Source organism: Crocodylus porosus, unplaced genomic scaffold (genome assembly GCF_001723895.1).
Source record: "Crocodylus porosus isolate Cpor-Errol unplaced genomic scaffold, CroPor_comp1, whole genome shotgun sequence".
Lineage (NCBI taxonomy): Eukaryota > Metazoa > Chordata > Crocodylia > Crocodylidae > Crocodylus > Crocodylus porosus.
Window position 1 is genome coordinate 153,283,497 of NW_017728906.1, and position 16,461 is coordinate 153,299,957.

Consider the following 16,461-nt stretch of genomic DNA (forward strand, 5'->3'; position numbering starts at 1 on the left):
TAAAAAACATGATTTGGTGGAAATGACGACTGTAGAGCAAGGTTGGGAAAAATGTGGCCTGCCAGGCCATTCTATCTGGCCTGTGGGTCCCCTAAAAAATTTAGAGAATTAATATTTGTGTGCCCCGGCTGCCTGTCATGCAGCCCTCAATGGCTTGCCAAAACTCAGTAAGCGGCCCTCCACTAGAAATAATTGCCTGCCCCTGCTGTAGAGAGCGTTCAATCTTTTCTTCTTTTCCACCTAGTGGGTGGCAATATATACCAGCTCAAATGATCAACAAGGACACATCCATAGTACTGACTTGTTTGCCCACCTGGCTGTTTTCACTGAAAATGGTTTCCTCATTAGTCAAAGCATTTCATATTACCTATTTCTGTAATATATAAAACCTTGAGTGAAAACTCTTCTTTTCCCAATAAAACCCACTCAAGCAACATCTGACTTTTTCTAGCACCCAATGGACACAACCACACTATGGCTACATGAAGATGAGTGTAGTTGTGCAGTATGTGGCACCACAGAACCCTCCTGTAGCGCAACACACTGTGCATTTAGGCATTCCCCATGCTGCTACTTTGCAACACACGGGGGCAGGGGGAGATCCTGGGGTCAAAAAAAAAAAAAGTTAGCTATCCATGCTAATCATCTACTGTATTTATTTGAAGTGATGACGGTTGTAAGTCATAAGTGAAGGGAAAAACTTCATGGTTTGTGTGAGCAGACTCTGGAATAGATGCCCACTGAGGGCGGTGCAGGCACCAACCCCAGAGATCTTCCAAAGGAGACTGGACACACATCGTGCTGGGGTCATCTGACCCCCACAGCCTTTCCTGTCCAGACCAGGGAGCCTGGACCCAACGATCTCCCGAGGTCCCTTCCAGCCCTAAACTTCTGTACATCTGTGTAATTAGAACATGGGCCCTGTGGATGTGTGGCAGGGAGGGGGGCAAGGGGAAGGGAAGGTCTATCTGGAGTATATACAAACATACTGAGTAGTACTGAGCTATGGGATAACCATGGAAGGCAGGGCCACCCTAAATCGTATGTGCTAGACAGAGAGGGCACAACTGAGGGATACTGGGTGAACTGTATGCAATGCCATGGGGCCCAGCTTGATGAACTATGTGATAAATCATACACAGTTTGGGCTTTGGACTAATACTCTGCATAGTTAATACCCGATATAAGTAGTGTTGCTCAAAACTGTTTGTGAAACTTGTGCCAAAACCTGTAGCAGTTTCAAAACAAGGTTACATGCATCAATTCTGGATGAGCCAACTGCATAGGTGCTATATGAAAACAGTTATAGCTCTGTTTAAATTTCAAGGTTATTGTTTTCAAAGTTGTTCCTCACTTCCACAAGCTCTGGGACAGCAGGGTGACAGTAAGGAGAAGGGGCTACCAAAGAAGAAGTTGGGTGCAAGCACAAAGCAAAAGGGCTACCTGATCCCCCATATTTATTCTCTCTGTTGTAGCAGGGAAAGGGACAAATTCAAGGCAAACCTCCAATAATTAGACCCTATACATGGAAAATCATTACAAATTTATACATTTTCCATATATAGAATCTAATTATTGGGGGGGGGGGTCATCTTATAAGTCAGTCGTCTATTTGCTTAATACCATATTTGAGTAAATACTCTATTAAGCAAATAGCAGTTTTCTTCTTGGAGATGCTTCCCTACTCCCAAGCTATATGAAGTGGTTCTCTGACAACTGAATTGTGTATCATGTTTCATGCATCAGAAAGGGTGTATGTACGAGGGAAAGGAGAGAAACACTTTCACATGTGCAAAATGAGAATAGTATTTTCCGATCTCAAGGGTACTGTAGAGGTAAACCAATTCTATTAGTAATTTAACAGTTCAAAATGTCATTATTTATTAAACAAGACTTGGAAAGAGACAAATTTTCAAAAACAGATAATTCTGCCCCCAAGTTAATAGCCCATTTTGAGTCAGACTAGGAATGAAAAGATTAACTCAGTTAGAACAGACAAAAAGATTCAGGTAAGTTAGGTAAATTCAAAGACCTTACTTTAAAATACCATAACACTCTCCTGTTGTAAGCACTTCATTACCTTCAAAATACAAATTTCTTGTTTTTTTGAATGGAAGCATATTCTTTTGATCTTACTCTGCACCACAAGTTTCAAGATGGCTGTTCCCCATTTTAAACTTTAGATTCAGGAACAATCTTAGTTGCTGGTTCTTTCTGAATTAAATTAAGTGTAAGAACACCTTACATTATACTATATTTTTTCTATAAATACAGAAGGCCCAGGCCTACAGTATGAGGCACCCCATGTCTTTTTGGAGATGACTCTTCTTCCTCATCTTCCAAGAATTACTGGCAAAGATTTACCCAATTGTCCTTGTGGTGAACAGAAGCCCACAAGTTAGGAGTTGATGCAAACTGGCAGTTTCCCTTTCCAGTTCTGAGTCAGATGTATCATCTATTTGTTAAGGGGTGGGAAGGTACTGCCAAAATAATCTCTTCTTCAGAGTGCCAAATGAATGTACCCGTTTACAGATAGAACAGAACAATGGTGTAATGTTGGTCTGTAGCGCATTACTGCAATTTATTCTTGGACCTTCAATATTTTTCACAAATATTCAACAGATAAAACTCTAAAGATACACTCAAGATATACTAATAGAACCATCCGTATCTGACTGTATAATTCCTGTCCTGGCATTAAACTGGTAACAAAAGGAAGAAGTGTTATTTTAACTGAAGTGGTATGAAAATGCTGGTTCTCCCACTGGTAGCTTCTCACCTGTCTTCTGGCAATTGATTAAGTCTCCAAACTCTATCAACACTTAAAGACGTGCTCACTTTTAGATACAAGAGTAGTCCAGCTGGAATATTTACACAGATGGAAGTCAAAGCATTTGCAAGAGCCTACCTACACTATCAATTGACACAGGAGGAAACAAACCAAAAAACTCAGAGATCACTAAAAACACTAAGATATTAAAAAGTAGTTTCCTAGAAGCAGAAAACCTACACACTTTTGAATAAATCAAACACCACATGAATGAAAAAGAAAAAAGCTAATAGGGCATATGGCACATTAACAAGTTAAAATTTCTGCTTTCATTTTTCGTAGTTTCACAAAAGTCGGTTATTGTTGGATGTTATTTTGTGCAATGACCTAATTTCCATTCTGAAGCTCCAATACTGTTTAAGATGTCTGGTGCAATGTGACTATTAGACTACATATAGGTAGTCTCATTTATCAGGAGCTGGTGATCAGACCTGCAGAAACTGACAAAATGATCTTGGATATTCCACAGGGTTCTAGAGACATGGGGAGAGCTATTTTCCAGAACACATTATTTTCAGAGTGCTGTTCTAGAGTCCCTAAGCAAGATCATAGAAAATTAGGGTTAGAAGGGACATCAGAAAGAGGCTCAGGAAACCATGTTGCATGTCAGAAGAAGCAACTTTTGAGCTGTCAGCCTGTAGATTATCCAAAGAGTTCTTTGCTGTAGAAAGTGCCGGTGCTTCTTCTTGTTCAGATAAGTTATTTGACCCCAGCAGTCTTTCCCACCCAGAGCAGGGGGGCTGGACCCAATGATCTCATGAGGTCCCTTCACGCTCTAAACTTCTGTGAATCTGTGTGAATCTTAGCCCAACCCCCTGCTCAAAGCAGGACCATCCCCAACTAGATCATCCCAGCTAAGGCTTTGTCTAGCTGGGTCTTAAAGACTCTTAAATATGAAGATTTCACATCCTCTCTGGGTAGCTTGTTTCAGTGCTTTACTACCCTTCTAGTGATTTCCCCTCCTCCCCCAATACATAACCTAAACTTCCCTTGCTGCAACTTGAGACTACTGCTTCTTGTTCTGTCATCTGCTGCCACTGAGAACAGGTTAGCTCCATCCTCTTTGGAACTACTCTTCAGGTAGTTGAAGGCTGCTATTAAATCCCCCCTCAGTCTCCTTTTCTCCAGACTAAATAAGCCCAGCTCCCTCAGCCTCTCCTCATAAGTCTTGTCCCCCAGCCCCCTCACCATTTTTGCTGTCCTTCGCTGGACTCTCTCCAATATGTCCACATCCTTTCTGTAGTGGGGGGCTGACACTAGACAGTACTCCAGATGTGGCCTCACCTGTGCCAAACAGAGGGGAATAAACACTTTCCCTGATCTATTGGCAATGCTCCTACAAATGTAACCCAGTATGCTGTTAGCCTTCTTTGCCATATGGGCACATGTCAGCTCATATTCAGCATACTGTCTACCCCAGGTACTTTTTTGCAGAGCTGCTGCTTAGCCAGTCGGTCCCAATCTTGTAGCAGTCAGAGGAAATGTTCCATTCTAAGTGCAGGACTTTGCACGTGTCCTTATTGAACATCGTGAGACTTCTTTTGGTCCAATCCTACAATTTGTTAAAAGTCTCTCTGAGTCCTAACTCTACCCTCCAACATATCTACTACTCTCCCCAGCTTGGTGTCATCCGCAGACTTGTTGAGGGTGCACTCCATACCGTCTTCCAGATCATCGATACTAAGCAGTTCATTGCACAGCAAGATAAAATACACAAAAATAAACTGACAGTCTCCATCTCTCAAATCTTTAATATCAAAACAACTTACTGAAGGCTTATATTATTATGACTTATTTTTCAAAAAGTGTTTATTATATACATTTTCTAAAAATATTAGCTCTACTTAATTATGTAATAAGTTATTAATGGGTACATCTATAAAGATGTTATGTCTGGTTCACTAGCCTTGGTTTTTAAAAATAACTGTGCTTGTTTGCAAATTAATATAGTTTTACAATATTTTGCTGCTTTTTCTAGTTATTAGTGCAGCTGGTGTGAATAACTTAGGGTCAAAAATAGTCATTTCTTGGGTATTGATAGGCTAAGGCCAATTTAAAACATGTTTACTCACAACATACGCCGCTTTTTATCCATATTTAATCATAAAAGCCACTGCATTTAGATGCATCTATATTAGCACCTCATCACATGAAAATCCATACCTTTAAGATGCCATTTGAATGGTCTAAGACAGAGATGGAGAAAAAGCTAACTACACTAAGCAAGTTATGCCTACTGGGGTAAGTAGAGACTTTTTTGAACTGGAATCCAGAGAAAAGCAAATTCCTATGCTTCCGAATAAAGGTTAAGTCCTTTACTATTTAGCAAAAAACTCTCAAATGCGATGAAATGCTGTGCTGAGTAGGAAAGATCTGTATATTTATAAGTTCTAAGTAGTTTTCTATGTAATGGAAAATTGGTTATACAGATCACCAAGAAAACAATATTATTCTGCAGTCTAAAATTGTGTGTGCATGCACATGCATGTAATTATAGCCAACATGTTAAGTTACTATCTTCATTCCAGAATCATCAATCTGGCATGTGGGTTTGACAAACTGAATATTACACAAGAAATTGGGAAAATTTACTTACTTCCTAAATGGAATTATTTTCAATGAAAGTATGAATGTCAAGGCATTTGTATTTATTATGTTAACTGTTTACACACTAGTATCAGATTCTCAAATAAAATCTGTAGAAGTATCAATTTGAAAAAGATGAGCAAGTTTTAGTATCAAAATCATTGTGCCTGTGACACTGTAGGTGAAATCAGAACCTAGAGAAAGTTACTAGTATAAAGCTGGAACACAGTCTTCCACCACTCAGAGAATAATTTGTTCTAGAGAATCAGTGGTAATTCAAAAGTTTGAGTTGTAGATTAAGATCTAAATTTTAATCCTGGCTGTAGCACTGGAGGGAAGGGGGGGGTAGGAGGAGAAGGGGGGAGGAACACAGCAGGTCTCTTCCCATAGTCATATTTCAGATGATATTTGTATCTGATGTGAACAAAGAGAAACTAATTTTGGAATCACATCTATATTTTTACTAATTGAAGTAATAAGCCAAATGTATTTAAATAACCCCAGCTACCTACACCAGAGAAATATATATAAAAGTGATGCAAGAGATCTTTGTGCAGTACAACTGTTTTTGAAACAAAGGCCGACTCAAAACTACAACCTCCAATTAATATTTTCTCCACCTACTGGCCAAAACACCTTATTTGGATGGATTTATGGTAAAAAAAAATCTCTACGAATACTCTCTCGAAATAGCAAGCAAAGCAGCTACAGCAGTGTGCTAAGCAAAATCATTTCCCCTTTTTCTGAAGGCCTTCTGTAAATTGGGGGGGAAGGACATGAAGAGATAATTTCATTCTGATAATCAGGAATGTGTCTGTACATGATAGTGCTAACCCTGTCAGCATTACGTTACAAGGAATTTGAATGTCTTGTGTGTATGTTTTCTGCTGGGGAGATGAAGGGTCTTATATGGAAGCATCTTGAGGAATAGGTTACCCTCCTTTTCAAAGCTCCCTTTCCTGGAAGATGTATGGGATATCTTACCCTGCAGGGTACCTGGGAGAACTGTGCTTCTCCATATGCTAACAACCTAGAGACTGCATCACCTGCCTGATTTAAAGGGCAAACTCCCCCCCCCCCCCCCAATGCGATTTAGTGAGCAACTCCAAGTCAACTCCTATGATTTCCTCAATTTGCTACAAAATTTCCTCACATATGGCATCATTTGGGACATTTAATATACAACACAGTACCTTTAAGTATGAAAAATAAAATTCAGTTGAAGCAGTCAACATGATCATGGTTTTACAATTATTTTCATGGAGATTAACAGCATTAATCCTTGCCACTTAGACCCAGTAATTTCACTGAACTCAAAATCACCGTTAATAACAAAGGGGATTGGCCAATTAAATATTTTTTTTTAACAAAACATTCACAAACCTTACTTAAGAGCAAATTCTTAAAGGTTAGTGAGTTCAAGTCATGGTGTAAAATATTTTTAGTAATATGCACTTATTACTGGCATTGAAATAGCATTTAAAAAAAAAAAACTGTTAATTTTACTAAAAATAGTGTGAAATAGTGTGACAAAGATTAAGACATTCTAGAATAATTCAGTTACGAAAGAAATGGTTTCCTTTTAAAATACTGCAAGCAAGCATTTGGAGAAATAAGAGACTGAAAAATTATTTCCCTCAGAAAATAAGTTATTCACATTATTCACTCAAAAATACTTCAGACTAACGTGGCTAAATGCCTTTCTTTATAAGTAATTGAAATGAGTATCTGAATATTTCAAATAAACTTAAAGTTAGTGTGTGTTAATTCTACATTACTCAAACACAGTAGTCAATCAGCTGTCTCTTCAACCACACCTTCAGACTAATATGTTTTAACACTGACAAGCAAGGGACCCAACTGAAACAAGGTAGATTAATACACTATTCACTCTGGTCTGCTGATATTTAAGTGAAATCTGATCACAAAAAACAAAAACAGAACTTCTTAATTCATAAAAATTGTTTTTGAAGCATTTTTGCTAAGTTTTGTGTTAAAAATAAAACCTAAATAGAGAGCCACTCCCTACTCTCCAAAAGCTTTTGGGTAAAAGAACAAAGATTTAAATGTAAAGAATTAATATTTTTAATAAATCATTAAATGTGATTATTTTTCAGTGTGATGATTCTTAAAAAATGTTGTGTTGGGAGAAAGGAAGGAAGGAAGAATTAAGTATAAAGTGGGTCAGATGTAAAATTAACACATCTAGTATGCAATAGTTTACATTAAAATAGTAGTAAGTCTCAACCCAGTTTAAACAGAAACCAGAAAATTCAGTTATTATAGATTCCAAAATTAAAGTGTGTCTTGACTAAGATGTCATAGGGTTTTCAAACAGTTGATGATTTTACATGCATTGTTAAAGAGTAGGAACAAATTAAATAGCTGTATATCTCCTTCAGTGAAATTATTTAAATTAACTTTGAAAAGCAAAAGAAGCCTTTAAAGAAAACAGAGTTGACACAGTAATCTGCAACAGCTCTTTTAGAGCAGTTATAATCTATTATATAAGCATGTGTTGTCAGCTCTCAAAACTATTGTTTAGCCAACAAAGTCTGTATGGTCTTGTGTATAAACCTAAAGTATGAACGATAAAAAATGCCTATGAAAAGTTACTTTGCTAAAGTTTTACCCATGCATAAATCTTAGGTATTTTTATCCATTCTAAACTCATTACTGTTCAATAATGCAGAGTGATTTAAGTAGTTAAGTATACAATTTGTAAGTCATACCAAAATTTTAACCACATGGCCCTGCAGTCCTCATTTATACAAAGCTTTCAGTACAGTCACAGGAGATTTCCTTAAGTAAGAACTGCAATAGTGGAACCTAAGTGAGAGAAAAGCACAAATCTCAAATGCATTTTGGGGTGGCAAAACAGACATGCTTAAATTTCACTAAGGAAACGTTCTAGAGCAAACCAACACCTGAAAAGTGATTTTTTTAATGAAAGCTGACAACTACTGACCTCAAGATAGTTCTTAAAATATTTATTTTATTAATGGAAAAATGTTGCTATTACAAATATATTAATTAGAGGAAATTAATTATTTTGAAAAAAAATACAAAAGGAAAAGACTGGAAATACCAAGGTCATGATCCTGCAAATCCTTATTTATACAAGTGAGTTATTAGGACTATTTGTGTATTTAAGGGTTTTCAGAATTAGGCCCTAAATTTACAATAATCCTTGCAATTTATAGTTTAAGTCTATATTTTCCAGCAAAATATTGCATTAGTGATACCCTCAGTTTGTGCTGACCAAGGCTCCATCAAGCTTTCAACCTTTTAAATATTTCACAAGGGGTACTTTTGCCTTGCAATATACTCCTGATTTTCATTAACAAGATTGAACAGCTTTTGTATGGGAGGGGGAGGAAGAGGGAGAAAAAAAGGAAAGTATAAAAAACCCTAAAAAGCTGCAAAAATATTATGCAAGGCCCTTATTTTTACAGAACCAGAAAGTCAATTTATTCATAATGTTACAGTATCTACACCAAGACAAAAAAAGTTGTGAAGAACTTGTAAAATTAAAAACCATGGTCCATCAAGCTTAATTTCAAGGTAATAGGAATGTGTGTATGTATACGTTTAAAAAAAGTAAGTCACAAGAAAATTGTTACTACTTTTCTTACTTAAAAAATAAAATCTCTCTCAACACAAAATAAATTAGGGATATGGTGTAAGTTCTATTAAAAGCAAAGTTACCCTGTATTCCAGTAATATCAAGGTTTTATATTTTGTACTCAAAGTTTTGACTTTTGTACCTGATAATTATGTGCAGCAGACAAGTTCCTACAAAACTGTAATACTATAAAGGAATATTTTCTATGCAGTTTTCAAGAAAAAAAATTGTCCAAATTACTATATGACAGAAAGTGTAGTAATGGCAAGAGCTAGCAATCTCTCACAGAGATCTGAACTCAGCTACAGAGCAAGGATGAATGAGGAGTTTATGTATAAATGAATTTGCAGATTTTCTCTAAAGGTATTATCAGCAAATATATTGGCCATCTAAAATTTTCATTTTACAAAATATATAGCTTCTACCTTGGTAGAATTATTTCATACAAAATATGTAAATTTAAAAGCAGTAAATCTTGATGAAAGATAAAAACTGGAGACACACCAAATTCTAGGTTTACTAATGTCACTGTTTGTTCAAATTAGTTGTTGCCACAATACATTTTATGAAAGATAATAATCTTAAAATTCCTGTTCTCGGTTTAGTGTTTAAACAAATGTGTTTAATCTTAGTATAATTATATTTTAAAAATTTAGGTATTTATTTTAATAGTTAGCTGAGATTATTCATATGCCAGTAGATCGGTCTGTATTACTTGGAATGGATTTCTCAGTTTCAACCAAATTAGCATTCTTACTGCAGAAGGACTTGCAAGAGGAGTATGGTATATTCTGTGCATATTATTAAATTATTTATTGCTTTACTCCATACAACTGGAGTATTTATTGACAAAACACCTAAAATAAATTACATTTCTGACTATATTTTCCTGGGAGGTGGCCTTTAAAAAAAAAAAAAAAAATCAATTTTGCATGTTCTATGCTGCTGCTTTACTTGTCAAATGGCCAATCATTAATATATTTTAAAATAAATTTTGCAGAGTACCCTAAAATGCACCCAACTGGTTCTCTAGTCTTCTCTTTAATATACCCTACTGATAATAGCCTAGTTACTTTAAAATAAACAATATATCATCCATATTCCCCCCCACCCCGACTAGCACCTTTCAGGAGCAATTTCCAATACAAGGATATGAGAACAACACTATACGGAGAATGCATGCAACTCCAATGATCAAGGCTGTTGCAAACTCAGCTTTTTGTACATATTTTGGCCACTTAACACATAGGCTGTCTTCAGAAGGAAATGGAGACTAAATAAAAAAAGTCTTTAAAAACTTTACAGAGTGAGTGTAAAGAAGAATAACTTGTACAAACAAAAAAAATCTTTAACTACCCCAGCAAAACAGGGTCATTTTGAATAAGCCAGAGAAGCTCTTTTATTAAACACATTTAAAAAACAAAAAGCCATATGCAATAAGGAATATGTTAATACAATATGTACCATATTTATGCTGCATCAGCTTTTCAGAGAGAATTTTTCAATCACAGAAGTAAGTTGTTCTCCAGAATCAGCTCTCTATTGAAAGGTCAAAACCTGCAATAAAAATGTCATGTATTATAACATATTTCCAACACCCAGAGTTTCATGGTCGATCCCCAAACATAGATGTAGGTCATCAAATTGACCCTCACTTTGTCTGCATTACAGGAAACCCTAATTTTAAAAATACTCTTTTTTTTTTTGTTGCCTAACTGACTTGATTAGGAACACCTGTGATATGCTTCTTTATCATCAGAAACCTTCTGAAACAAATCAGATTAACATGTTTCTGCTTTCATTCTCCCTGTAACATTTTTGCAGAAGGGTGAGGGGGAAGAGAAAGATTAGAAGGGGAGAAAAACTAACTTAAAAACTATTTAAATAATTATTATGTGCATGCTAACTGTGATAGCTCTAAAAATATGCTACGGACTGTTAAAGTGTTTACCACGTGCTGCTTTCTTAAAAAAGTTTTAACTCGTTTTTTCCAAGATATCAGCATCATCATCAACATGTTAGTGAGGAGTAATTGTGTTATGCATATACGCTATTTTACACCATACTGAATAATATTCTGCTGTCATCATAATACACCTTGAGGGAAAATATATTTGGTGGATAAAAATAAGGAAAAACCTAATAATAGAAGGTCACTTTCAAGTATCTACAGAAGGAAGCAACACATTCAAGGAGCAAAATTCTCCGATTATTTTTTTGTAGCATCAGTACTGTGTGCTTTGACAAGATACACCCCAAGTCTGTTAAACAAGCAGCAGCTGTCCTGATCCTGTCACCTGCTTAGAATATATTTGCAACAGGATTTGCTTTTTACTCCTTAATTGTATTTTCAAAATTCATTAAAGATAGCAACTATATCATTTAATAAACAAGGTTACTTTTATTGTAAAAATTAATTTTTCTTTACTTCTAGGTCCCTCTCTTTCAACATGTCTTCCCTATTTCCACCCTCTTAAGAACAAAACTTGAAAGTGATCCAAAGCCACATAAAATAATTTATTTGGTAAAAAATTTCCCTCAAGTTTTTATACTAATATTTAACATATTAAAATATAACACAAATTTAAAATCTTAAGTTTGAAACTTAATATTATGAAAACATGTTAAATCATAATAAAAGGTAATTATTTTTTCCCTGGATACAAATCAAATCCAATTAAGCATTTCATATTAGAATACAAATTAGTGGGCATGTGAGTTGATTCTATAAGTTTATTAACAGTATTTTCAGAGTGCAAACACTCTGTTATTTCTGAACACTTTAGAACCTAAATAGTCAAGGTTAGTTCCCCCCACCCACACCCAATAGTAGTTCTTTAGATATTAATGAGGACCAACAGCGATTGCTATTTTTCATTTTCAGGTAAGATGAGAATGTCTTGATTTATTTTGCTAAAATATTTACTAAGATTTCAGAAGAATTATCCATAAGTATCTATACATTCTAATTGTGTATTTACACAGCAATAAAAGGGGGCATACTTGTACTGTATATTTAGTTAACTGCTTAAATTTGAAAGCATCTATGATTAAAGAAAGTCTTTATAAATGTATTGTTTTTCATAAAGGTAGATATAGCAAACTACAATTAGATGAAAATATTAACTAAAAGTTAAAAATAGTAAATAAATAAATAAATAAATAAGCAAGCTGAAGAACTGAAGTTTCATTGTTCTTCTCTAATCTCAGTGCAAGACTACTGGAAAGCCACACACACAAAACAAACAAACAACACCCCCACCCTGACTAAATTATTTATTACAGACCCATCAGATCTCTTATAGACAGTTTCCCAAATATTTCTGTTAAGTGATTTAGATTTTTTTAAAGTTTACTATAAAGGGTTAAACATCAATAAAATGCATCGATTTAAAATGCTATTAAAAACAGAAACAGAAGATTTCAAACCAAGCCAATTCTACCCATCTCCCAAATATATTTTACTACTCAGAAATAGGGATTTCCCATGATGGCTTCCTTTTTAACCCAAGTAGATCTACTATATGTATTAAGACAGCAGATACTTAGCAAACCTATAGAGCTAGTGTCAATACGTCAGAGCAATACATAAATAAAAATGTTGGTTTGTTGACCAAAGTAAAAATAAGATATAAAAAAAATAGGCAATCAGTTTCTCTCTTGCCATTCCTTCACTATGTGTGCGTAATATTTCTAATGTAAAATACATTACTATTTCAGTCAAGGAAAATAGGTAACTTCACTCTAAACTACAGTATTTCTAGAAGAATCACAGAAACATAATAAGACTATCTACAACAACATAAAATTATATGCTTTGTTCAAATAAAATATTCTAAAATGTACTGCTTGTAAGACAGAATGCTCTGATGAGGAGTCTAGTGCTATATATTAGGCATTTGGAAGATGCAGTGATATGCATACAGAATATTTGCAAAGTACATTTATTATTCTGTCTGAAATGAGCTGTTTTCTATTTCTAAAAATTGTACTATAAAAACCATTTTAATTAGGACACAAAACACCTAAACTTCACTCTCTATGGTTTCCAAATACACCCAAAAATAAATCTTAGATGCACTCTACCTTTGACAATCTGTAACTAAATGAGTAATGAATGTAAGTTACTAGAATGACTAGTAACTAGTGAGCAGGGAGGGGAGGGAAGGGGAAGACTATATCTGAGAAAGCAAATACCTGCAGCATATACATGAAGTATATTGTTAAAAGCTTCCCAGCTCCTTTTAATGTATACTTTAATACTTCATAAAGTAGATAGCGAAGAACAGTAAACTGCTATAACAGCAAGTGCTTCAACACTATTCTTTCCATAGAAATTTAAACTATGCACAGAGACACACAAAACACTACCAAAAAATTGATACACCTGTTAGAATAGCCTTAGGACATCCAAAATGAATAAAACATGCACCTTTCCTAGCCTGTCTGTAGGCAGGGAGTATGCATGCACTTTAAGGTGTATATAACTACATGTTCTGACACATCACCATACAGTTAATTAAGGATATCAAAACTATTTATTTAGAAATAAGATTTCCTCCTAGCTTTGTATGTCAGATACAAATCCCAATCCTAAAGAAAAAAAAAGAAAAAAACCCCCAAAGATAGGGCACAGTGTAACTTCAATATTTAGTAGGTGTATGTGCCACCTTAAAAATGCTATTACAATACATTTTCAATGCAATACCAGCCACATTCAGGCAGACATACATACTGTTCCAAGTTACAAAAAAATCACCACAAGTTCCTTCAAACTTTGGTCAGTTTACACTTACAAGAGAGTTTGTACTTCTCAGAAGCCTTCAATGCAACTGTCTTTAAGAAGACAACTGTAGTTTATTTGTAATGTCTTTCTAAAAGCCAAGATAGCCCAACAGGCTTAATAGAAACAAACTGATAAAACCTGTATTGATTAGGTTTCATGATAAAGTGTAGCAATATATGGTCATAAGTGGGTAATTTTAACTTGCATGTGTCTCTCTAAAGGTAATACAGATGCTTAGAGCCAGAAATTCAGGGTTGTTTCCTGAAAAAGTAACTGTGTTTAAGGGCAAGTAAGCACCAGTTAAACAAGGTGAAAAATGCAATCAGTTCTTCCAGGTTCTGTTTAGAACAATTCACTTAGTTTATATAGCCAAATAAGGAGGAAATCAAATATTAGGTAAAATAAATTACCTGTATATCCAATGTCTACTGATATCCAATTGTCTCCTGCTTTTTTTTTTTTTTTTTAGCCACACCCACTTTTATATAGTTATAAAATAAAATATGGGCAGGGTGAAGTTAAGAAAGAAAATGCAGCCCCAAAGCCTAATTGTTTGATGAAGTATATAATAAAATGCAAGTTTAATTATTGTAAAAAAAAGATGGAAATGATGTATATCCTCTGTATATTATGTCTATGACTGTCAAAGACTGACAATGCATACGCACCTGTGCAGTACTAACTTACTTTTTCTAAATGAGTTGAGTCAGGACAGTTATTTCCTTGAAAGTGAAACTCAGCCTTTAAGTTTTCTTCCACTGAAAAGCTTTTAAAATACATGATACATAATAAATAAAATCATGCTCAGCTACATGATAAATAAAATCTTTGTGCACATTCCCACACCACATTAAAAAAAGTTTATTAAAAAACAAACAACCCAATAGTCCAGTAGCAATCATGTAAGCTGGAAGAAATAAATGCAAAACTGCAGCAAGCACCCAACAATATCACAACTTCAATGATTAAACTGAATTTTCTGTCTACCAGGAAATAAAACTTCACAGAGAAGTTAAGGCACTGGAGCTGAGAAAAGGACCGAGTGTGATGAATTAAAAAAAAAAAAAAAAAAAGAGAGAGAGAGGAAAAAAAAGGGGAAAAAAAAAGAAGAGAAAAACCAGAAAAAAAAACCAAGCCGCATCCCCCTGCCCCCACCCAGGTCCAAAGGCTTCGCAGAAGAAAGTCTTCTTAAACTATTGTACTCCTCCGTTACACAGAAAGTACCTTGAATCATAACGCAGCAGTGAAGCAGGCTGGAAATGCGAAGTTTTTGCATTTCACTTTAAGACCACAAGCCTTCAGCCGTGGACACAGAGATCCTTCCTGCAGCACTTCTGCACCCCAACTCTGCCCTAGGTCCCTCCTACGTGGTTCACTTAACTCGTTCGTGGCGGAGAGGAGGGTGCGAAGCGAAACGCACGCGCTCCTGGCACGCAGCCGAGGGGACGGATCTGCGGGGCGTGTGCGGGGACGGACGAGGGAAGCGGAGAAATCTTGACCCAGCGCAACTTTCAAGCCTCAGCACCGCGCCCGGGGGGGAGGGGGGAGGGGCAGGAGCTGGGCCAGTGTTTTCTGACCTGGCACCTCCGCGAGGGCCCGCGCTGCCACGGAAGGGAGGGAGGCGCGCCCAAGACGAGCGGGGACCGTGCAAGACTGGGGGGGGGGATATCCATACGCCCTCCTGCCTCCAGGCGCCGAAAGCGAACGGGGAAGTAGGAAGCGGAATAGAAAAGTAGCGCGGGCGCCGCTATCCGGGAAGCAGCCGACCTGCCCCCCCGCACCCAGATGCCTGGCGGGTGCGCAGCCCGGCCCTGGCCCCGTCGGGGTTAAGCGGCGCCGCGCAGAAGGCGCGGGGTGCCACCTCCCGCCACAACCCCACCGGGCCTGAGGGAGGCGGCTGCTGCGGAGCACAACAAGCGCCGCAGCACGAGCCCCGGCGGGGAAACGGCCACCAAAGGAAAAAAAGGGAGGGGGGAGGAAGGAGGGAGAGGAGAGCAGCGAGGCCAATGACAAGCCGCGCCCGCCCCGGGTGACAGAGACACCAGCCTGGGGCGGAGGAGGAGGGGGCGAGCGGCCACATCTGGCAGCCGCTGCCGCCGGCGGGAGCTGGCTTGGCGCTGGGGGCGGGGAGGGGCAGCGGCAGCACCTACACCTCGGCCAGCCCCAGTCCCGCCCGGGGCCCTGCCACTCCGCGCTGGGCTCGCAGCAGGCCGGGCCGGGGAGCAGAGCAGTTGAGCCGCCGCCGAGGAAGCGGCGGGCGCGGAGAGCGACCGCGAGCAGCAGGGACCGGACCTGCCCTGCCCGCCTCCCCCCGGGGGAGGCGGCTGAGGTGCTGGTCGGGCCCGGCGGGGGGCACAAACCTGCTGCCTCCGCGGGGGGAGAGGGCGAGGCAGCGGCTCCCGCCCGCAAGCCTCTCCGGCCGGGCTCGGACAGTGACAGGCGCCGCGGGCCGGGGCCGGGGCCGAGGCCGGACTCCCGCTGGCCGGCGTGGAGCGCTGCGGCTGTCCCCCTCCCCGGCTCTTACCGGCTGCACCGCGGGCGCTGTTAGCTGCAACTCCCCCGCTGCAGGCAACGATGCGATCAGGCATCACTCGAAAATGGCGCCGAAAGCGCAGGGCTCTTCATTCAAATTCG

The 16,461-nt window shown here is 38.1% G+C and overlaps 1 long non-coding RNA gene across 3 annotated transcripts in view; it reads right to left on the bottom strand.

Moving 5' to 3' along the window:
* Nucleotides 1–16,461, bottom strand: part of LOC109306544 — a 90,720-nt gene that overhangs the window by 8,725 nt on the left and 65,534 nt on the right. For 2 of the 3 annotated variants that reach the window (XR_002100033.1, XR_002100034.1), the window contains exons 3-4: nt 10,506–10,598; nt 8,149–8,245 (exon numbers count right to left, since the gene is read on the bottom strand). This is a non-coding gene — a long non-coding RNA (uncharacterized LOC109306544). Of the gene's footprint in view, nt 1–8,148; nt 8,246–10,505; nt 10,599–16,351; nt 16,435–16,461 lie in introns of those variants that run through there. The other variant, XR_002100035.1, reaches the window with a different exon arrangement.